Genomic DNA, 24,143 nt, shown 5'->3' on the forward strand with positions numbered 1-24,143 from the left:
CAGAGAGCAGATCGTTTGGAAGGGGTGAGGTTAGAATTGGAACAGGATGTGGTGAAGTAAAGACGGTTGATGTCCCATCGGCAATTAGCATTAAAGAGATCCAGAGCAGGCAGAAGACCAGAGCAGGGTGTCCATGAAGAGGAGGAGGGTTGAAGATGAGAGAAGGGGTCATCGGTGGGGGTAGGAGAGTCCTTGTCAAAGAAGTAAGCTCGGAGATGGAGCTGGCGGAAGAAGAGTTCAGCGTCATGGCGTACATGGAACTCACTGAGGTGTGGGCGAAGGGGGACAAAGCTGAGGCCCTTAATGAGGACAGAGCGCTCTGCCTCAGAGAGTTGAAGGTCGGAAGGAATGGTAAAGACCTGGCATGGATGAGAGATGGGATCAGAGGGGGGTGGGAGGCTGGTAGTGTCAGTGGAGAGGGAAGGGTTGGGGTGAGAGGAAGATGGAGCCTCTGAGGGCCCAGGAGCTGACGATAGGATCTGAGGGAGAGGGGATTGCAGAGTGGTGGTGGGGAAAGGGGAGACGGGAGTCACAATCGCAGCATGTGAAGACCCGGCCTGGAGTTCAAGGCTGGAGTCGCAGTCGGTGGTTGCGCAATCGCTTTGAAGCTGCCCATGGTCGCTGGAACACGCGTTGATGAGTTCATCTGGGAGTGAAGCATCACAGCCATTCATAATGTTAAGTTTCATTTTGGAGGAGAGTGTAATTGGTGAATATTTAGATAAGCTATATTAAAATGACTACATTGTGGATATCAAATGAATTGTATATAGCTATGCACAATTCAAAGTTTCTTTGAAGTGTTAAATGCTATTTTGTTTCATATTCCTGAATGTTTAGAACCAAACTCTTATGTCCCCTGAAAACATATCAGCATTGCAAATAGGTCATTGGGGTTCAATTTGTGGAAAGTTAAGTTTAATGAATTCCTAATAAATTGAAGCAAGGCTGGTTTGTTAATTGTCAATTTGTTAGCATGCTGGGCTAAGATGTTTGGCTCTTTCCACTGATGGAAATAATGCAAAGAGCAGCAAGCAAGAAATGTTAACCTGCAGTGCCATGTTTCATTCCAACAAAATTCTTTTACCTTGAGAATCAACCACATAATGGGAAATTTTCAAAGTCAATGATATATAAATATATTTCTTTAAATTAACCAGGGCAAACTTTCATGTTAAAACTCCAAAAACACTGCAGGATCTTATGTGAAAGGATATCCTTAAAAATATAAAAATATTCATAGGGGCAAGACTTGGCTATTGACCCCTGTCCAACCATCAGTAAAATCTTAGATAATCTAACCCTCACTTTCATTTCACTTTCAAACCCCATACCCATAAATCTTATATCCTTCTAAATCTAAAAATGTGCTTCAGCCTTGCATATGCTTAATGACTTATATTATAAAAGAATTTGTTAATAATCATCCATGCAAATGAGGCTCCTTGTACATGAGCAGCAAGTACAAAGGAGTGTTTTGGAATACACAGTGTTAAAGTAAGAAAATAATTAAAGAAAATTCTTCTTGGTTCAATGCACCACATTCCTAACCATCTATTATATCTGGTTGCTACTTTTACTTCCAACCTACCACACTCTTGTATAATGAAATAGCAGATGCCACCTCATTTGGTAGAATTCATAGTTCTATCATTCAATAGGAAGAAAAATATCCAGTGATTCTGCAACTAGATTGCATAGCACAACATTTCTGTGAACTGTGTGATTCAATTTCAATTTAAAAAATGTAAATGCTTAAGTTGCATTAAGCTAATTTTCATATTGTGGAAATGTACGAAAAATGCCAGACATTCAAGCGACATCCAGCAATGTTCAATTCACATCTGGATAGTACTGTTATAATTTTCATGAGTATAGTACTTGGCTGAGGGCTACTCCTTTGGAAAACCCTTTAGAGTAGATGTGAGCCCTGTTTCAGCCCGACTTCCAGGTGCTTAGTCTGATCAATTTCAATCCAATGCTAGAAAGTAAATCCCATTAAGTAATGTCCTTAACTGACACTTCCATTGGTTTTCCAAAACTCTCACTGTCACCAGCACAAAACAATGATCTGATTCCTTGTTGACTTCCCCACTGGCAATTCCTCACTGGCAATTCCCCACTGGCAATTCCTCATTGGCAATTCCCCACTGGCAATTCCCCACTGGCAACTCCTCACTGGCAATTCCCCACTGGCAACTCTTCACTGGCAACTCCTCACTGGCAATTCCCCACTGGCAATTCCCCACTGGCAACTCCTCACTGGCAATTCCCCACTGGCAATTCCCCACTGGCAATTCTTCACTGGCAATTCCCCACTGGCAATTCCCCACTGGCAATTCCTCACTGGCAATTCCTCACTGGCAATTCCCCACTGGCAACTAATCCTCCATTTGCAATGATTGATCTGCTTCTCAAAATTGAAAATCAAACAAAAAACATGATGGCAGATGCTCAAAACGAAATAAAAATATAAATAATGCTGCATACATAAAAAGGGTCTTAGACCATGACGGCATTTGATGTCTGATCAGTTGATGTTTCCAGCATTTTCTATGTTCCCTTCTCCCATCCACTTCCATCAATTGTCCGCTTCCCATGTTCCTTCAAAATTATTGATCTTACTGTATTTCCAGTTTCCAATCACTAACACCTTCCCCAGCTGGCTGGCTTTCACCAGTTTCTTCTATCAACTGCCTCAAATACTGACCTGTCCCATTACCCTCAGTCTGACTAGTCTGCTTATAAGTCAGCACCGGCCTCTGCTCTGGACACCCTGACCCCACCGGACATCTTTCTCCCCAAACAGTCTGGATCATGAATGAATTCCTGTGCACACTTTACCACAGCCAATGGTCTGTGCACAAATGAACTTCAAAGGAACAGCTGTTTGTGGCTCACTGAAAACTATTTTATATATCTATACAAGTGTCTTCAATTTCAGAACATTTACAAGCTACCTATTTGAAACCTTTTGTGAATAATATGCATATAAATCAAAGAATTTATCACAATGTAATAAAATCCAATACACTGCTATTTTACAAACCTCATTTAAAAAAATAATCTAAATGTCTTTCAAAAATAGTAATATATATAATATGGGGTATATGGGGTTTCCAGAGAGGGGTAGCACCTCTGATTTTGGGGTTTGTTATCTCCATTCTGGGGCAGCACACTCACCTTTGTTCCCTACCAGACACTGACCTCTCACCTGCGACTCCAAGTAGCTGTTTGTAAGCGACAGGTGCCACACCCCGGTACATCACTTCAACAGGTGAGGGCAGCCAGTGGCCTCATAGCCCGGTGAGGTAGGGTCATGCCTTACCTGGCACGCAAAGTCTGCTCCAGCGGACTGGGCAGACGAGCTCTACAGTGAGGTCCCTTTGCAACGCTTCGTGGAGAGCACAACAAGGTACAGGAGACGTCATGGTCATCCGCTGCAAACAAGAAAGACTTCCATTTGGGATCGAATCACAAGCACGAGAAAATCTGCAGATGCCGGGAATCCAAGCAACACACACAAAATGCCGGAGGAACTCAGCAGGCCAGGCAGCATCCATGGAAAAAAGTACAGTTAACGTTTCGGGCCGAGACCATTCAGCAAGGCTGCTGTTTGTGATGCTTGTTTGTATCTCTGGAGCTGGACTTCTGAGGTTATGAGAGTGAAACTGCCTCACTTTTCCACTTTAGAAATCTCCTGCACAGGTTTCATGTCATTGTTGGATCGGACATGACAGACAACTGCCATAATATAAATATATAATATTTTATAATATATATTAAAATATTTATTGGGTACCAGGTACTCATAATGGTTAGTGCAACATTATTACAGCTCAAAACATTGGAGTTTGGAGTTCAAATCCAACGTCATCTGTAAGGGGTCTCTATGTCCTCTGCATGGAAGTCATGGGTTTCCTCCAGATGCTCCAGTTTCCTCTCACAGTTAGTTGGTTAATTGGTCATTGTAAATTGTCCTGTGATAAGGCTAGGGTAAGTTGGGGGTTGCTGGGCAGTGCAGCCTGAAGGGCCGATTCCGCACTGTATCTCCAAATCCGGGGTTTCCAAACTGCGGTCCATGGATGTTTTGCTTAATGGCATTGGTGCATGGAAACCCCTTCTTTAAATAAATAAATAGTATTGGTCTGGATTAAGCCTGTCTTTAGCCTTCAGTTGTGCAGGGAGCTGCTGGGTTTCTGCATTCCACTACACCGCATTTTTCTGAGCCAAATACCGAAGGTATGCCAGGGGTCATTCTATCCCAGACCCAGCATTGAGTCTAGCAACAGCGAATCGGGGAACAAAGTCCTCAACTTTATGCCAAGACTGCTGGTATAAAAAACCTGGTGCAATTCATTTGAGCTAAATTTGGTGAGACTTTGCATCAAGGGAAATTGTTTATACTTACTTCACTTCAAAGTATTTACAAGCAGTTTAGGTGTTGTCATCATATTTAATTTTAAAATCAAGTGTCACTTATGTTTGGTATTTAAAACTATTTGGACAGTGTCCAAATATGTCTGACAATCAAAGCTTGAAAAACAGTTCCAAAGGCAAAGTTAAAATAAAATTTATTATCAGAGTACATATATGTCTTTACATACAACCCTGAGATCTTTTTTCCCTTGCGGGCATACTTAGCAAATCTGTAGAACTGTAACTGCAAACAGGATCTGAAAGCTGTACGCATCAGGAACTGTAAACTGTAAACAAACTGTGCAAATGCAGATAATAAATAAATAGCAATAAATAATAAGATAAAAAGTCCTTAAATAAGGGTAGCTATCCCCTTTTGTTCAGAGCCTGATGATTGAGGGGTAGTAACTGTTCTTGAGCCTGCTGGTGTGCGTCCTGAGGTTCTTGTACCTTCTACCCAATGGTAGCAGTGAGAAAAGAGCATGACCTGCGTGGTGAGGATCTTTGATGATGGATGCTTCATGTAGATGTGCTCACTGGTTGGGAGGGTTTTACCTGTGATGTACTGGGCTGAATCCACTCCCTTCTGTAGGACTTCCTGCTGAAAAGCATTGGTGTTCCCACACCAGGCCGTAATGCAGCCAGTCAACAGACTTGTCACCACACAGCTATCGAGGTTTGCCAAGGTTATTGATGACGTGCCGAATCTCCACAGATTCCTGAGGAAGTAGAGGCACTGTCATGCTTTCTTCACGGTAATATTTATATGATGGGTCCAGGCCAGGTCCTCTGAGATAGTGACACCAGGAATTTAAAGTTACTGACCCTCTCCACCTCTGATCCTCCGATGATTACTGGCTCATGGACCTCTGGTTTCCCTCTCCTGAAGTCTTCTATTAAGAGACTTCAGGAGACTCCTTGTAAAACCCTTTTACAGGGAGAAAATGTCAAAGATCACCATGGTATTCTGGAGGTGGGCCCTAAGGGTCTCACCCTCTCTGCCAGACCTTGTTCCTCCTTCATTTGACAATTCCCAGGTACAGAGGCTCAGCTCAGTCAGCCCTCTATATCCTGAATAGGTTAGTGTAGATAACCAGGCAGGCATTGCCAAACAATTTCCAGCATCTGCAGATTTCCTCGTGTTTGCTCTTTAAAGGCATTGCCAAAGGTGATTCTAGTCAGTAGTCCATACTCAGGGTAATCAAGGCCATATTTACTAGATCAACTGCACTTCATCCAAATTGAGGGACCAGGTCTAAGCAAATATTAACTTATTCAACTTGTGGACTGACATTGTTGAATTCAATATTATTTTTTGAAATAAACAGCATAATTTGACGCCACCTTAGACTTGACTATGTTTATTCAAATTTACAAGATATAGATAACAAAAAGGTCAATGATTTTTCCACATTTCTGATTTCTCTTGAGAAGAATTGTCTCCTTACATTTCTACACCGGGCACATTCCCACTGTGCCTTTCGATAGGGTGTTCCAGAGTAGAAAGAACAAGGATATACTCTCAGGTCAGGGAGGAAATCTAGAGGTGGCAGAAAATCTCCTGTGTCTTTAGAGCTGCATTTGCTCCTTCTGTGGTGACCCTTTGTACTCGTATAGACTGAGGGTAATTTGTTTGAGGTCACCATATGTTTGACCTGGGGCCTGCAAATTGTCGAAATACCTTAGTGAGTCAGTAGGTAAACTACCCTTTACAGGATGCCTGCTGCTCTAGCCAGAGTAGTTCCTGTTTGGTCCAGCACGTCAGTCAGAGAGGAATTGGCAATGGCGACGCCGCTGAATGACAAGCTCTTTTGTTGCAGACACAGGAAATAGCAGATGCTGAAACCTGGAGCATGAAATAAACTGCTAAAGTGAACTCAGAGTGCCTCCACCTGCTGCTCCCATCTGCCTACCTTATCTGCTCCTTAGTTGGTTCCTCTTCACCTCCTTTCCCATCAATCCCACAATCTGGAGCCCTCTGTTGCCTCCACCTGTCACCTCTCAGCCTCTGTCGATACCTCTAGCTCTTCCCACTGCACCTGAACCCACCTGCCATTCCTCACCTGGATCGTTCACTCACTTGACAGCTCTTGCCGTAACCCACCCCTCCTCCCTTATACTATCCCCTATCCCCCTTCTATTCTTTCAGTCTAGATGATTTGTTCTCAACCTAAGATGTCGACTGTCCATTTCACCTACAGCCGGACCAGCTGAGTTCCTCCATCAACTTGGATTTTGCTCTCCGTTGTTGGATATAGCTGTGACCCGCAGTCAGCAATTCTATGCACACTTCCACAGTAAATGAAGTAGTAACTTCTGAGGAAATTGTAATGGGATTATACAAACATCAGCAAGTAACTGTTGCTGGATGGCAGGTTAACCCCAACCCTCTCGACCCCCACCACCCAAATACAATTGGCTTCAGTTGCAGCAGGAGCTCTTGAAGAGACTCGGTCAAATGCTGCCTTGCCATCACAAACCATCAGTACACTATGGAATTCAGCTCTGCTGTGGATTTGTCCTGCTTTTATGTTTTCATCTGGAAGCAAAATAACATAAGGATAAGCCTTGAGAGACTTGTAAACTGATGACTGCTCTGATCTTAGGGTGCAATTTTACCTCCTAGCCCAATTCCCATAACCCTAAAAGCAAAACAAATCTGGGTAATTTTCCACTGTGTTGAGTAACTACCAAAATTAGAGCTGTAAGTAAACAGCTTAGCCAGCGGCACAGTTAGTTCTGAAGCAAGTCTTCACCACAATGGAAAACATGTTTAGTTCAAATGCATAGCTGCTTCTCTCTGCATTTAGCCGCTACCTGGTACCTCATTGGCTGAATCAGATTGACTGAAGACTGACTATGCAATAATGGATATGAAGATGGTTTTCAAAACAGCAGGGTGTAAAGTGGAAGACTTGAAAGCTGATGGAATGTAGTTTTATTAGGGAATGTAAATTGAGGTAATGATGCATTATTCATTGATCTTGATGAACTTTCCTGATGAAGTCAATGTGAAAAAGTATCTATTGAGGTTTAAAATAGACTTTCTGTTTATTAATTGTGTGTCAAGTTATTTAATTTTTTAACCAGCAAGACTGTCAGCTCCTCATATTCTTACAGTATATGTATGCTATTGAAACAATATGCACAAAACACCCCATTAATCCCATCTGTTTGACATGTTCCCTCAGGAATTAAGTCCAGTGAGTCCGATAGTTTCACTTCCATTCTCCAATGTGCAGTCCATATTACATAACACCCATCTAAAAAGACCCGTGAATTGTAGCTGTTGCCTTCAGGGTAACTACACATGCAGCAACCACCTCATCTGGTCCCTGGGTGCATATGCCAAATGTGTTGCTCTCAACAGTCTCCGACTCCACCAGATTAAACTGTTCCTTCAAGCACACTGGCCAATGTTTTGTACAGCATGTCTCCAGCATTAAATAGGTCACAAAGTTACAAGCTCCCTCTTATGTGTCACCAAATTGCTCTGTTCTATAAGTGCTTCCGTGGTACTTTGAAGATATCAGCAGTCTTCAGGAGCATTTTCATTTATGCCATTCACAGCACTGATGCCTGGGTAGAATTTCACCCACACTTTCACATGCCCCCCATTTTCCAGACTCACAGAGTCAGAAATGATCAACTAGAGACAGTTTATAATGAGTCACTCATTATCACTGGAATAAGTGCAGCATGGCCCGAAACTTGATGGAATAGATAGGATCATTTGATGGGTTGGAATGTAAAATTTGATGGAATGGATAAGATCATTTGACATTGTTATTATGTAAATTGGTCTTCTGCAATGTTGCTCTTCTGTGAGAAGACTTGCTTGGGTGATAGTAGTTGTACAGGGAACAACTTATGATGAAGATTACCATTTAGAGCCAGTGAAAAACAGTAATTCTTAATGGTGTGGAATGACATTTTAGTATGATAACTCATCAGGTTTATAAGAAAATAACAGATTTAACAGTTTAATCTTACTCCTCCTCTCTGTTATGCATTTCTATCTTAATCCAGTCCTTTTTTGTCTCTCATAATGTTTCTGATTTCACTTTAAACTTAGCCCATACCAACTCCGACCTTCTCCATCTTTCCATGTGTAGGGACTATGCCCCAATTGACTCCCGTTTGTCTGGGGTAAACTGACACGGACCCCGCCAACTCTGTAATCGCGTTGGTGTGGACACGGTGTGATGCACTCCGGTACCCACCCACAACAGGCACCACACTTATCAGAGTTTATCAGTTCGTGCACAAAATTGTTGGAGCTCAAGAAGCAGGGTAATCTCTCCTCCGAACGCCTCGACCCTCGGGCTGGGACCAACCACAGTGGTTGACCAGAGCGCTTCCTGCAAGTCCTTCCTCCTCGCCTCTCCACTCCAAAGGTCCCAAAACCTGCAGAAACTAACAGCTTTAGACAGACAAGAAAGAATAACATCTCTCCGATTGGATAAAAGTCCCATTATCACTAATCATAACCCAAACATGCTACTGAAACCCATTACCTCAGCAGTTAACATTACAAAGAAGTCATCTTATTATTGTGTGTAGGCCTCCATTAGTCTCGATAGACCATGAATTTGCACCTTGGAAAGTTTCCAGGGCGCAAGCCTAGGGAAGGTTTTTTTTTATGGAAGACCGGCAGTTGCCCAAGCTGCAAGTCTCCCCTCTCCACGCTACCGATGTTGTCCAAGGGAGGGGCATTAGGACCCATACAGCTTGGCACCAGTGTCGTTGCAGAGCTATGTGTGGTTAAGTGCCTTGCTCAAGGACACACACGCAAGCCTCAGCCAAGGCTCAAACTAGCAACCTTCAGGTAACTAGACGAACGCCTTAACCACTTGGCCACGTGCCAACACCATCTTATAATTAACACTACAGAGAAGCCAATTTATTAGCAGTTAACAGTTAACATTACAGGTAATAGTACTAAGAATCCTACACATTTTATTCCTAATCATCAAATCTTGCCATTGAAGGAGAAAAGCACTGTCAATTGTCCTGTTCACTCATAGTTCAAGTAGCTTGTGTGCATTTCTAGCTACATATTGGACCACATTCTTTGAGACCACAGTCTTGTTACCACAAAATGTGGTCCATTTTCTCTGTATATTAGAGTAGTGAAGTGGTTAGCGCGACGCTGTTACAGCTCAGGGCATTGGAGTTTGGAGATCAATTTGTACATCCTCCCTGTGAATGCATGGGTTTCCTCCGGGTGCTCAGGTCTCTTCCCACATTCCAAAGACACACAAGTTAATAGGTTACACAAAGTACACTGCAGATGCTGGGGTCAAATCAACACGTACAAACACGCTGGAGGAACTCAGCAGGTCGGGCAGTATCTGTGGAAATGAGCAGTCAATGTTTCGAGCCGAGACCCTTCATCAGTCCTGATGAAGGGTCTTGTCCCGAAACGTTGACTGCTCATTTCCACGGATGCTGCCCGACCTGCTGAGTTCCTCTAATATGTTTGTACGAGTTAATAGGTTAGTTGGCCATTGCAAATTGTCCTGTGATTGGGCGAGGGTTAAGTAGATGGGCTGCTTGACGGTGCGGCTCATTGGGTTAGAAGCACATGTTTCATGTTGTATCTTTAAATAAATAAATAAATTATAATAACTGGCTTTACTCTTAAGTTCTTCAAGTTCTGCAACAGATTATGCTCAATTTCTGAAGAATAATATTTACCTGTGGCATAATAGATAAGAGATGGTTAATGAACTACACGGATTAATATATTAATAATGAAATGGATAGGCTGAAAGACCTAGACATTTTTTTCTACTCTGTACAATTGTGTACTTCAGGACAATTGTGTCTTTTTCATTTTAGTTACATGTGCACCTTGACTGTATTCACACCACTTTCTATTTAGGATTTTAATATTTGGAGATTTTTTGTATCCATTGTATCATATTGGTAGCAAATACCGTATGTATTTCTACCATGTCTCTTTTAATCACAGAAAGCTTTGAATCATTTCAAAAGATCAGTAAAAGCAGTTTCTCTGACTTTAATCAGTAAAATACAATAATACAATAACATTGCAAGGTTAATTAGATAGATAGATAGATAGATAGATAGATACTTTATTCATCCCCATGGGGAAATTCAACATTTTTTCCAATGTCCCATACACTTATTGTAGCAAAACTAATTACATACAATACTTAACTCAGTAAAAATATGATATGCATCTAAAATCACCCTCTCAAAAAGCATTAATAATAGCTTTTAAAAAGTTCTTAAGTAGTTTACTTAAATACATTGAGTCCTAACCCCGGCACTTTAACATATCTTACTCCTGGCGGTTGAATTGTAAAGCCGAATGGCATTGGGGAGAATTAATCTCTTCATTCTGTCTGAGGAGCATTGCATCGATAGCAACCTGTCACTGAAACTGCTTCTCTGTCTCTGGATGGTGCTATGTAGAGGATGTTCAGGGTTTTCCATAATTGACCGTAGCCTACTCAGTGCCCTTCGCTCTGCTACCGATGTTATACTCTCCAGTACTTTGCCCACGACAGAGCCCGCCTTCCTTACCAGCTTATTAAGACGTGAGGCGTCCCTCTTCTTAATGCTGCCTCCCCAACACGCCCCCACAAAGAAGAGGGCGCTCTCCACAACTGACCTATAGAACATCTTCAGCATCTCACCACAAACATTGAATGACGCCAACCTTCTAAGGAAGTACAGTCGACTCTGTGCCTTCCTGCACAAGGCATCTGTGTTGGCAGTCCAGTCTAGCTTCTCGTCTAACTGTACTCCTAGATACTTGTAGGTCTTAACCTGCTCCACACATTCTCCATTAATGATCACTGGCTCCATATGAGGCCTAGATCTCCTAAAGTCCACCACCATCTCCTTGGTCTTGATCACAAGTTTCAAGTTTAAGCATTGCTTTATATATTAAAAACAAATATTGGAATTGGTAGGCATCTAAAACAGAGACATATATTCTAATAAAAGGATTCCATTCCAAACATAATTATTCTTCTGTGTGCTTTATACACTCAATACACACTCAGTGGCCACTTTATTAGGTACACCTGTACATCTGCTCGTTAATGCAAATATCTAATCAGCCAGCCATATAGTAGCAACTCAATGCATAAAAGCACGCTGACATGGTTGAAAGGTTTAGTTGCTGTTCAGACCAAACTTCAGAATGGGGAAGAGACGTGATTGGAGTGACTGTTGGTGCCATAAGGAGTGGTTTGGTTATCTCAGTAACTGCTGATCTCCTGGGACTTTCATGCATAACAGTCTCTAGAATTTACAGAGAAGGGTGTAAAAAAAAACAAAAAAAAATTCAGTGAGTGGCAGTTCTGTGGGCAAAAATGCCTTGGTAATGAGAGAGATCAGCGAATAGCCAGACTGGTTCAAGCTGAGAGGAACGTGACAGTAACTCATTCCTGAACAAGGGCATCAGCCCAAAATATCGACAATCTATTCACTTCCATAGATGCTATCTGAACTGCTTAGTTCCTCCAGCATTTTGTCACTCAAATAACCACGAATTACAGCAATGGTGTGCAGAAAAGTATCTTTGAACACATAACACATCGAACCTTGAAGTGAATGGGCTACAGTAGCAGAATACCACAAACATACACTCATACTGTCCTGGTCTATCACAAGCCCAATTTACAAAGCCCTTTGCGGCAGTGGGACACTGAATAATGTAATATTGCCAGAAGGCTGGGGCGGAGTAAGCTCCATCATGGAATGGCTAAAATACTGGCAGTCATCTGACTTCCATGCTTTGGTTTTCTTGACTGTCAAACCTGCAAGGATTTTGAACTGCTAAATGTCCCAAACATTTAGAAACGTGTGCAACAATTTCAAAAATTATCATTGTATAAAGTGGCATTTAAAAGAAAGCATTAAAACAATAAATCAATTTAAGTGGATTCATTTAATTCAAAAATGTTAATTGCCATTCTATTTAATAACACATTAAAAATTATTCTGATACTCAAATTTTAAAGTATCCTGATCATGCAAAAGATCCATTTTTTTCTGAATGAACATATCCCGTGGGATTATTTCTCAGTCGAACTATTCTTCCCATAAATTTTTATTCCCACTCTTTAAGGAGGGAGGGAGGCAGAAGAAAGGAAATTATATGCCAGTTAACCTGACTTCAGTAGTTGAGACGATGTTGGAGTCCTTTATCGAGGATGAGATTTTGTGGTACTTGGAGACACATGATAAAATAGGTCAAAGTCAGCATGGTTTCCTTAAGGGGAAATCTTGCCTGACAAATCTGTTGGAGTTCTTTGAGGAAATAACAAGCAGGATGGACAAAGGAGAGTCAGCAGATATTGTATTCTTGGATTTTCAGAAGGCCTTTAACAAGCTGCTGCACATAAGACTGCTTAACAAGATAAGAGCCCATGGTATTACAGGAAAGATACTGGCATGGATGGAAGATTGGCTGACTGGCAGGAGACAAAGAGTGGGAATAAAGGGAGCCTTTGCTGGTTGGCTGCCGGTGACTAGTGGTGTTCCTCAGAGGACATTATTGGAACTACTGTGTTATGTGTCAGTAAGTTGGATGACAGAATTGATGGCTTTGTGGCAAAGTTCGCAGACGATATGAAGAGAGGTGGAGAGACAGTTAGTGCTGAGGAAGCTGGGAGTCTGCAGAAGGACTTTAACACATTGAGAGAATGAGCAAAGAGGTGGTGGATAGAATGTAGTATAGGGCAGTGTTTGTCATGCAGTTTGGTAGATAGAATAAGGAATTTTCTAAACAGGGAGAAAATTTAAAAATATCAGCAGTTCAAAGGGACTTGGAATTCCTAGTGCAGGATTCCCTCAAGGTTAAGTTACAGGTTGAGTTGGTGGTAAATAAGGTAAATGCAATTCAGCATTCATTTCAAGAGGACTGCAATATAAAAGCAAAGGAGTAATGCTGAGGCTTAATAATCCAAAGGGCAAACACCACTTGGAGTATTGGGCCCCTTATCTATGAAGGATGTGCTATCTTAGGAGAGGGTCCAGAAGAAGTTCACGTGAATGATTCTGGGAATGAAAGGGTTAATGTCTGAGATGCGTGTGATGGCTCTGGGCCAGTAGTTGCTGGAGTTTAAAAGAATGAGGGGGGATATCATGAAACCCATTGATTATTGAAAGGTCTGTACAGAGTGGATGTGGCAAGAATGTTTCCTATAGTGGGGATGACTAGGACCAGAGAGTTCAGCCTCGGAATAAAGGTTTATCCATTTAGAACAGAGACGAGGAGGAATTTCCTGAGCCAGAGGCTGGTGAATGTGAATTCGTTGCCACAAGTGGCTGTTGAGGCCAAGTCAGTAGAGGGTGATAAAGTCTTGATTAGTTAAGGCATTAATGGTTACATAGAGACAGTAGGAGAATGGGGTTGAGAGGTATAATAAATCAGCCATGATGGAATGGCACAGCAGACTCAATGGGCTGAATGGCCTTATGTCTTATGGTTTTAACTTCCACTACCAACTGAGCCCCATTCCTCCTAAACTTCCCACTTCAGTGGATGTCAAAAATGTTTACATTCTGGCCTGAGTACATAAATAATTGACCCAATTCTGAGTTCATTGGGTCAATAGGAATCAGGAGAGGAATCTGAGGCAAAACAGGTCTAAACATTTGTAGGTTCTGTTGTATCTTTAGCCTCTTGTGTATTGGTCTTCACTAAAACTAGTAACAGGACAGAACCACTAACTAAAATCCTAATGGAAGGTAATCAATACTCAAACAATACACTGTCTGGTGGCATAAATCATATAACAAGGTATTCACAGTTAATTAAGTTACATTCACACTCACATAATCTATAGGTTTGTTATCGACTAGACTGGAGGCACTGCTACAATCTAGAATAAGGCAAAAGACCTGATACTGTTCTGGGAGCTGGTGTTGTGGTGCTGTTGTTAGCGATAGAGCTGCCGTTAGTGGTGATTATGATATCGTAGATGGTGTCCTTCTTGTTGATAGTGATGGAATTGCTGCATTTGATATGGAATAAAAAGCTAAACATCTTGACTTCTAGACTTCTGAAAAGTGGGACATCTTTTGTACATAACTTGCTGCGCAACAAACACAAGCGAGGCACACATTGGGACTTAGTCTCTTTAGCCTCAACAATTTAACTTAACAACCCAGCTGTCTGTTCCAGAGCACATTTCTATTTGCTTTGTCCTTGAAAGCAAAGTGTGGTTCATTATTGTCCTTGAAAGCCAGCTTGATCTGTTAAAGTGGAAGGCAACCAATCACCTTGGCTGTGCATCCATGCAGTACGTTTTATTCACTTACGGACAACAGATGCCCAGTTAATTGCTTGTTCAAAAGAACATTATTATAGATGTCCAGCAGCTTTGAAGGACGTGATGTGAATGAGCTCTGTCATTCTGTGTGTATAGATTTACAGATGGTTATCTTTCACCTTAGATTTATGTTCCTTTTTTATTGTTTCCCCACATGATGCAGCTTTTCCTAAGTAAAGAGAAAACAAAAGTTTTAAATTTCAGGTACATGGTGATTATATCAAATGGGAATATTTAGCCAGTAAATGTTTAATATTGTGCATTTACTACAATAGAATGGAGTGCACATCAACATGAAGGCTAAATGGGTTTATTCATCAATAATAGTTGGATGTTTAAGCCTGGGGATCATGAGTGGATCATGTACAATATGCTCTTAACTCTTCCTGTTCCAGTTTTCTTCCATATTGAGCTTTACGAGTCCAGACTCTCGACCATTTGTACTGCATATGTGTCCACAATCACCATCTGACTTTAATATCCACAGTCTCTTGCAGACAGCTTTGCTTTTAGATTTCTGAAGGAGATCTGAGACATTTGTGGATGCTTTGACTGGTATACAGTCTGCCTCTGTGGCTTCATTACAACACATTAAAGCCATTGGCAGACCACTTACTTAGTGGTGTACATGTGAGTCTTTTAAAGAAAGATCAGTTTTTCAGAGTTGGATTTAATATAAGGGAAACAACGTTGAAGTGCTTTGTACATGCTCCTGAAAATTCTCTTTCCAGAATTCAATTAAGATGCTTCCTTATTTCAACCTTCCTTCATCGTGAATCCAGTTTATAACTTATAATACATGGGTGTCAAAGAACAAGATGAAACCTTGAAGATGGAGATTCCTGGCATTGGATTTCAGTATTAGTGCCAGGATATGCTGCCCAGAAGTTGGCAAAATCCACTGGGGTCAGTAACGGAATCTCTTCTTGCCAGGGACACCAGCACCATCAATCAACAATATTCAGTTCCCTTCCCATTCCAGTGGGTCATGACGTTCAGCTGAAGTGAAATGATTTGAGAGAGATGGGGACTTCTGCTCCCATCTTTCCGCTTTCCCATTAAAAAGAAGTTTATAATTCTTTAGCAATAAGATGAAAAGAATGAAAGAGTTAAAATGATGAGGCATCATCTGCCTTATTTAGCTTCCCAAATGGCCCAAGGGTCATCACTCAGCAGTCTGGTGCACCTGGTTTCGCTCAGTATGTTGGTTATTTATCTGCACCTGCCAGCTTGCAAGTTGGCAATGCATTAGGATTGTCCAGGTTCAGCCTGTGGAGAAGTCACAGACCCTGTCACAGACTGTTCATTTGGCATTGTCTTCTTTCCTCTCCTTAACAGGTGTCCAAGGCTGAGATCAAATTTCAGACACCTTGCTGTTTTATCCAATTCACATCATGTAATAAAGTGGACCACCTATTTCCACTACAGACATCTTGCCCCATCTGAGGTCCTCTGTCAATGAAATTCTTATTTGTGTCTATCCTGAGCACTGATGGCCTGCCTTTTGTTTCCATGAGTGTAAAGTAATTCAAATGAATGTGCTAATGTTCTAACCAGCACCATGTTTACCTCTCCTACCTGCTCCCTGGGCTAACTGACACCCATTCGATCCAGGACTGACTTGATTAATCACAATGCGTTATTAAAACCACTATACAAATTTGTTTTATGGATGTCGTTTAAGAATTACCCTTGGTTGGCAACTTTCAGGGAAGGGAGAATGGGCAAAAACACTGGAAAAGGGAACGATGGGTGCTTTTTACCGAGTAATCATGTCTTTGTTCACAATGGAAGGACTCCATCAATGCATCTATATGATAAGCATTAGCAAGTAATAACAGCCTTACTTTTCAAAGCTGTGGACTTATCTGACAGCTGGGATGAAAAGGGTAAGGCCCATCTTGTTCTCCGTTCAGCATTGCCTCTGATCTGTTCTGGATGCTGGCATACTGCTCTGCAGGTGATCTGAGAAATACAGCAGGTGGAGAAATATATTTGGTAGCTCCTTTCTACATTCAACGTTTGAAGGCTGTTTATATGCCAGCTTCACAGAGCAATTCCTGTTGTTTTCCAATCTACTTTTTCGTATTTTTTCATAGCTTAAGATCTGCAGTAATTGCATCCATATATAACATAATCTATTTCAAAACCACCTGTGAGATCTCTCCTACTGTGTATCAATCCCAACAATTAGTCCAGGGTTTCAGGCTGGAATCCACCTTGGCAGGGACCACCTGCAATTTAGTCCGTCGGACATTGATGATACAGATAATCCCATGAAAGCAAGCTTAACAGTCTTGCAGCATTCACTTTTCAGTGTAATTGTCTTTCAGGAACACTTATAATTGATGCCTGAATGTGACTGCAGATAACCTTGATTTTCTCCAACATGCAAGATCAGAAATGCCAGCTTGCTTGTAAGGGGTTATGTTATTAATGAGCATAAACTGCAGAGACCTCATCTGTTACAGCCACAGAACGTGAGCGTGCCATGCTGGTACTGCAAACTAGCGTTCGTGCATCTATGTGAGAAGAATAACAAGACATGGAGAACTTGAAAAGAAATTCCAAACATATCTTAATTAAAGGGATTTGATTACAATGTTTGACTGGTAATTAAGCATATCGCACTGAAGTTTTATGTTTGTGTACTGCATAACAGAGATACAAGTCACAGGCACTGAAAGGAAAGAAGTGTCACATCTGAGCAGAGTACAGACAGTGACAGGTAGAAGCCAGCAGTAATATGTCTTGGTTTTATAGCATACAGAAGAAAGAGTGTTGAAACACATCAACTTCCATAATGAATGTAAATGTACAGAGGAACACAAGGAGATCAATTAAATTTATCTCTTGAAAAGATTATTGTTTACTGACAAAACAAATAACCAGCTGCAAATGGAAATGTTGAGGATAAAATCTGTTTGAGAGAATAACAAATGATTAGAAGGTAGCAAACTGAAGTGAAAGAAATTAATTATCTGTTTGATACAAGAAAAAAGAATGATTTTGCATAGATGGTTGATAAATTTGTCTTTGAAATGGAGCAATTTAAATCAAATTGATCAAGGAACACAGAACACTGCTGTCCCACTATCGCAAGGTAAATGATACCTTGCAGAGCACATGTGGCCTATACAGGTACATAGATCCAGCCAGCATATGCAGACACTGTTGTAATGTGAGTATTATTAAAAGTAAGTTAATACTAATCGGGGAGCTGTTGGTAGCAAGAGGCGGGATCTGGTTTGGTGGGGTCCTTACTTCCGCTCTTTTTACTCCCAGTATGCATTGTATATAGTTCCTCCACCCAATGCCGCATGAGGTACCTGGAAGCCTCTGTATTGTAAATATCAGTTGCCATCCCAGATAAAGATGCTGTTTTGGCCATCAAGTTGTCGAGTGGTCTTTTTGTAAAGTAGAAGTTACCACAGACACCACTGTTCATCTGAACTCAATGTCATATAGGCAGCTGTAAAGCACCTGCAATGCTCCGCGAGCCAGAGGCCCTGGCTATGTTTTATTAAGAAGTAATCATTAAACTCCTAATGCTGATGTGGATCAGGCAAAAGCCAGCCACTGGATTTTTCACCTTTTCTTCTAGTAAATTTATAATCAATATACATAGATGTCACCATATACAAACCTGAGATTCATTATTCATAGCACTCATGCATCAATTTACATTATCATTGAGATGCATCTCTAACAAGAGGCGCTCCTTCCCACCATTAGCCTGCAGGTCACACTTTGGTGAGGTGTAGCACCCCACTGATCAGGATCATGTGAAGCCGGGGAAGCAGGCGGTGGATGGTTGTATGAGCAGCTGGTGCAGATCACAAACCACTGACACCAGGCAGACAATCTTTGAAGAGGGTTGATAATGGCTGGGGTTACCCATCTTGTAAAGACACTGCCCGGAAGAAGGCAATGGCAAACCACTTCTGTAGAAAAACTTGCCAAGAACAATCATGGTCAAAAAACCACATCATACAACATAGCACTTAATAATAATGATGACCAGGAGATTCAATTTCTTACAAGTATTCACAAGAAAATAAGGAAATACAATAGAATATCATGAAAAGCTATACATGAAGCTCAAGATCAAGCGGTGGGCTTGTCTGTCATAACATTCCAAAGAGGAGACACTGGAGTCGGTGTAGAGTGGCATGCATGCTGGGTTGGGAGCTGGTCCCCTCCTGTCAGTGCTGCTCTCCAGTGATCACATAATGGAGTGATTGTGTGCGTGCATACTTTTGTATGCGGACTGCTGATAACTGCTTGTTAATGCTGATAACACCCATGCACCATCAGTTTCTAGGACATGCCACTGAGGAACGGGCTATATATATTTTGTTGGTGTGACTATATGTTTAGTTTCTGTATTATACGTGCTATATGTGCTTTGTGCTGTGTATGACGTTGGTGCTGTGGTTTGCATCTTCACCCCGGAGGAAAACTCTTGTTTGTCTGTATCCATGACTATTCATGTATGGTTGAATGACAATTGAACTTGAACTTGATAAGTGGACAAAGACTGACAAACACCAACCTGCAAAAGCAGACAAACTGTCCAAATAAAAATAATACTGAGAACATGAGTTGTAAAGAGTTCTCGAAAGTAATTCTGTGAATCACAGAATCAGTTCAGAGTAATGATTCAGGATTCTGATCGGTGTTGAGTAATAACTATTGATGAGTAACTGAGGTGTGGGACCTCAGGCTTCTGTACCTCCAGCCAGTAATAGTGAGAAGAAGGAATGGCCTGCATGGTAGGGTCTTTAATGATGGATGTCGCTTTCCTGAGGCAGCGGTCCATGTAAATTCAGTAATTGGTGGGTGGAGTTTCGCTTCTGATGGACTCAGCTGTATCCGCTACGCTCTGTCTGCATCCTTTTCTATTGCTGGACATCAGTCTTTCCTTGTCAGGTCATGATGCCAAGGGTTTTTGGTAACGTGCCGAATCTGTGCAAACTTCTAAGAAAGTAAAGTCACTGTAATGCCTTCTTTGAGATGGCACTTATTTAATGATCTCAGGACAGATCCTCTGAAATGTTCATGCTAAATAACTTCAAGCTGCTGGACCTCTCAACCTCCGTTCCTCTAATGAAAACAGGACCATGGATGTCCAGCTACTTCCTCCTGTAGTCAATAATTATCTCTTTGGGTTTGCTGACGTAGAGTGAGAAGCTGTTGTTGTGGCACTACTCAGCCAGATTTACAATCTTCCTCCTATAATCTGACTTGTCACCATCTTTGATTGGCCAAAAACAGCAGTGTCATCATCAAAATTGGATATGACATTGGAGCTGTAATCAGCCGGACAGTGATAAATCTGAAGTGTGTAGAGTAGGGGTCTAAGCATTGGCTAAGTAAAGGGCTGAGGCAGACTTGCATTGCCAAGTCACAAATTCAAGAACTGATGCTAGATCACTATATACCACTATACAAGTGAACCCCCGCTGGTCTCCTAGGCTGCATAAGTCTAGGGAAGACACACTCTGGTCCCGCCAAACCCGTGAGATTGAGACGTCTCTCCCATCCCAAACCCCAGTGTGTGTGGATGCTGTGTAGCTTGCTACCCTGTTACAACTCAGTGCCGAGAAATAACAGAGAGCACGCTGCATATGATTAAAGGAATAATATTTATGGATCTTAACTAAAGAGTTCATAAAGAAAGAAAAAACAAAAAAGGGCCCAATATAATGAAACAGTCAAATGTGCACAAGTTGGAGCTCAACTCTCCTACTGATCCTCAGTCAACTGTGGACCCTTGCTTCATCGAATCATGGTTCCCCCACCGGGTCGAATCCTTCAACTGGCTCCCTCCAGCGTAGCCAAACAAAGGAGCGGGCTCACATCCCAAAGCACCCATTATCTCTAACCAGAGCCCAAGCACTCATAGGCAGCTTCTTCCTCCGTATACATTGAATGCATGACTTGCAGTACTCTTTGACCTCCAGCTTAATTCGGGGCCAGTAGAACTGATCTCTGAGCAATCCATTGGTCTTGTCAACCCCCAAATGTCTGGAATCATCATGCAGTGACTACAACACAATCTTCCGCTACTTCTCAGGCAGAACCAGCTGGGAATGCTGAGGCTGGTCTGGAGGCGACATAACCTGGTATAGAATCTGGTTTCTCAACTCCAAACTGGGCCATTCTCTCAGTAGTAGAGACACCACAGAGTGTTTCATCTTGTCCGCTTGGGCCACATTCCTTTCTGCAACCGCTGACCAAACGGTGTCAGTGCACGGTATCATCTCGCTGAGCAACTGCCCCTTCCCCAGGACTCAATTGGGGCAACTGCTTCGTCTTCAGAGCTGTCAGGTTACAGTAAGCCTGAGGAATGGCACCATCAAAGCTCCCAAATGATCCACCACTTCCTTCTGCCCTTGCCCTTCCTCTGCCTTCACCGTGATGGAAAACTGGCACATTACTCTAACTCCAGGAGCAGGAACGCTCTCACACTCTCCATCCCTGTCCAGCCCTTCATGCGCACATTGGGACAATGCATCAATATCAATGTTCCGACTTCCCGGCTCAAATCATAAGCAGACAATGCCACCAACCACTGTTGGCTTGCTGCATCCAATTTTGCTGAGGTCAGGAGATAGGTTAATGGGTTGTTGTCCATCCTCACCTCAGACTTTGCACTACATACAGTTAGCTTAACCACCACAGCCCATTTCAGTGCCAGGAACTCCAGTTTGTACATGGGGTAGTTTCGCTCAGAGGGTGACAGACCCCGGCTGACAAACGGAACATGTTTCCACCCTGTGCCCTGATCCTGATGCAGAACGCCCCCAAGCCCTTTCTGCTGGCATCTGTATGCTGTACATACGGCAACCGGGGGTCTGCAAAAGCCAGCACAGGCACTGTCAGCAGCTCCTTCAGTGTCTGAAAGGACTCCTCACATTTCGCATCCCATCTTGTTCCAAAAGGCTCTGAAGGGCTAAGATAATCTTTACCCTCCTTCCTTTCATCCTCCTCCTTTTTTTCCCCAAGTGAGGTTAGCTGCACAGAAGCTGATTTAAAGGGTGACTCACTTTAGAGTAGTCCTTCACGAACCTCTGACAGTACCCACAAAACCCAAGAAATGAGCACAAGGCACTCACAGTCTGGGGCTTTGCCCATGTGGTCACTGCCTTTATCTTAGACGGATCCATAGCTATTCTATCCCGTGAGAGTATGTGCCCGACGTAGCTGACAGATGTCTTGCAGAACTGGCACTTGTCCAGGGAAAATATTAACCCTTCAGCTTTCAGGCGGCCCAGCACCTTCAGTAGCCTCACTTCATATTCCCCCAAGGTGGACCCGAACACTATGAGATCATCCAGGTACACCAATACCTCAAGCAAGTTCATATCCCCCACCGTTTTCTCCATAACATGCTGGAAAGTCGCTGGGGCTCCCAATAAGCCCTGGAGCATCCTTTCAAACTGGAAGAATCCCAGTCGACATATGGATGCTGTTTTCTCTTTGTCAGCCTCACTCATGGGGATCTGGTAATACCCTCTCCTCAAATCCAGCACACTGAACCACTTTGCACCACTCAGGCAGCACGTCCTCAACTCTTGGGACCTTATACTGGTTGGGGACTGCATTCCACACACATCTGTACCTTCCCATTCTTCTTCCTGGCCACCAGTACTGGAGATGCATAGGGGCTTCCGGTGATGATCCCCACTTCCTTCAGCTTCCGCAGATGCTGCCGAACGTCCTCTACCCTTGCAGGCACCAGTCGCCATGACCTTTCTCTGAACGGGGTGTCTTCTGTCACCCAGATGGTGTGGTGAGTGCTCTTGGAACAACCCACATCAAACTCTTCAGTAGAAAAGACATCTCCCATCTTCAACATCTTCTTCCGACCTCCAAGTACCGGGGAGTCCCCGAAGTTGAATGACTCGGCAGTCAATTTTCCCTTTTTGGAGAGAGTTTCTCTTCTGCTTGTCTCACAGGGACACTAGACATTACCATCACCCGAAAGAAGCGCACCATTGGCATACCCCACTTGAGGGTGACCTCACTCACCAAAGTGTTCCTGACAATCACTGTCATCCTGTTCTCCCATACAACCGAGAGCTTTGGCAGTCTGGGCCTCACCAGTACCCCAGCAAGTAAGACTGAGTCCTCAGCCTGGTCTTCCGGATCATCCACCAAGAGGGCCTCGGCATCAGGCATTCTGGGAATTTGGGGTTTCCCGTCACTCTAGCTACTTTCCCCAGGCGGTAATATGACTGGTTTGGACTGGGTGAACCACACAGTCCCTGTTTATGCTCATCATCTGACCCACTGTGGCTACGCACTTCCTCTAAAACAGCTCAGAACACAGGGTGAATGGACAATGATTTCAGAAAGCTCTCTCCAACTTTCTCCTGGCAGGCTCCCACCAGCCTCCTCACCTTAGGAGTATTCGGCCCCACAAGAATTGAATCTTCACCCTTCTCGACCGGGTCCAGACAAACCAGCACCAATGTATCAAGGACCTCAGCTAGTCCCACATCAGCCTCCGAAAATCCTAGCCTCAATGACAAGAAACCATTATACTGATAGTCATTCGTACTAAGATCCCAGATCTTCAGCACACTGAACGGCATTAATGGTAAATGCGTCAAATACTAGTTGTAAAATGAACGGTACAGCAAAGTTAGCTGAGAGCTGGTGTCAAGCATGACTCCAGCATAAATATCGACAATCCGTAACAATACACTGGAGCTTGGCCCCACTACGCCTTCAGGAATAGGCTTTTTTTTGGGAGTTCCTTGATATATTGCTGGGAATGTGTTCCCCCCGACGCCTGACCAGGGGCGCACTCTCCAAGGGTTTCCCTGTCCTTAACACTCCCACAGTTATAGCAGACAATACCGGTCGCTCCCCGTCTCACGGGACCCCGTTCAGTAGCAGCCCTCTGCTTTGTCCGTCCCCTCAGAGGGCCTGACTCCCTCGGTTCATCGTGCAGGGTGGCCGCACCCACCAGTTACAGCCGGAACATCTCAGTCCTAAACTCTGCCACAAGCTCCTTTACCACTCCCCAGGGTGGGCTATCAGTGGTCACCTCAGCCAAGGGGGCTTCTACCTAGGACTGGACCCTGGTAACGGTGGCCTCCTGCACCTCAGTCACATACTCTCCTCTCTTACTTCTCTGATCAACAAACGAAGGAAGGGGGCATGTCTTATGAGACATTCAGAGACTCCAAGCGATAATGTCTTGCGATTGTGAACCTTTCGCCACTTGGTCCATCCTTAACTGATTCACCTCAGCCATTTTAATGGCCCCTCTACCCCACAGGCGGCTCAGCTGTCTCTCTAGCTGAAAAACGTAGGCAGGAAGATAAACACGTACAAACAAGCTGGAGGAACTCAGCAAGTCGAGCAGCATCTGTTGAAAGGAGCAGTCAA

This window comes from Hemitrygon akajei, chromosome 13 (genome assembly GCF_048418815.1).
Source record: "Hemitrygon akajei chromosome 13, sHemAka1.3, whole genome shotgun sequence".
NCBI lineage: Eukaryota > Metazoa > Chordata > Chondrichthyes > Myliobatiformes > Dasyatidae > Hemitrygon > Hemitrygon akajei.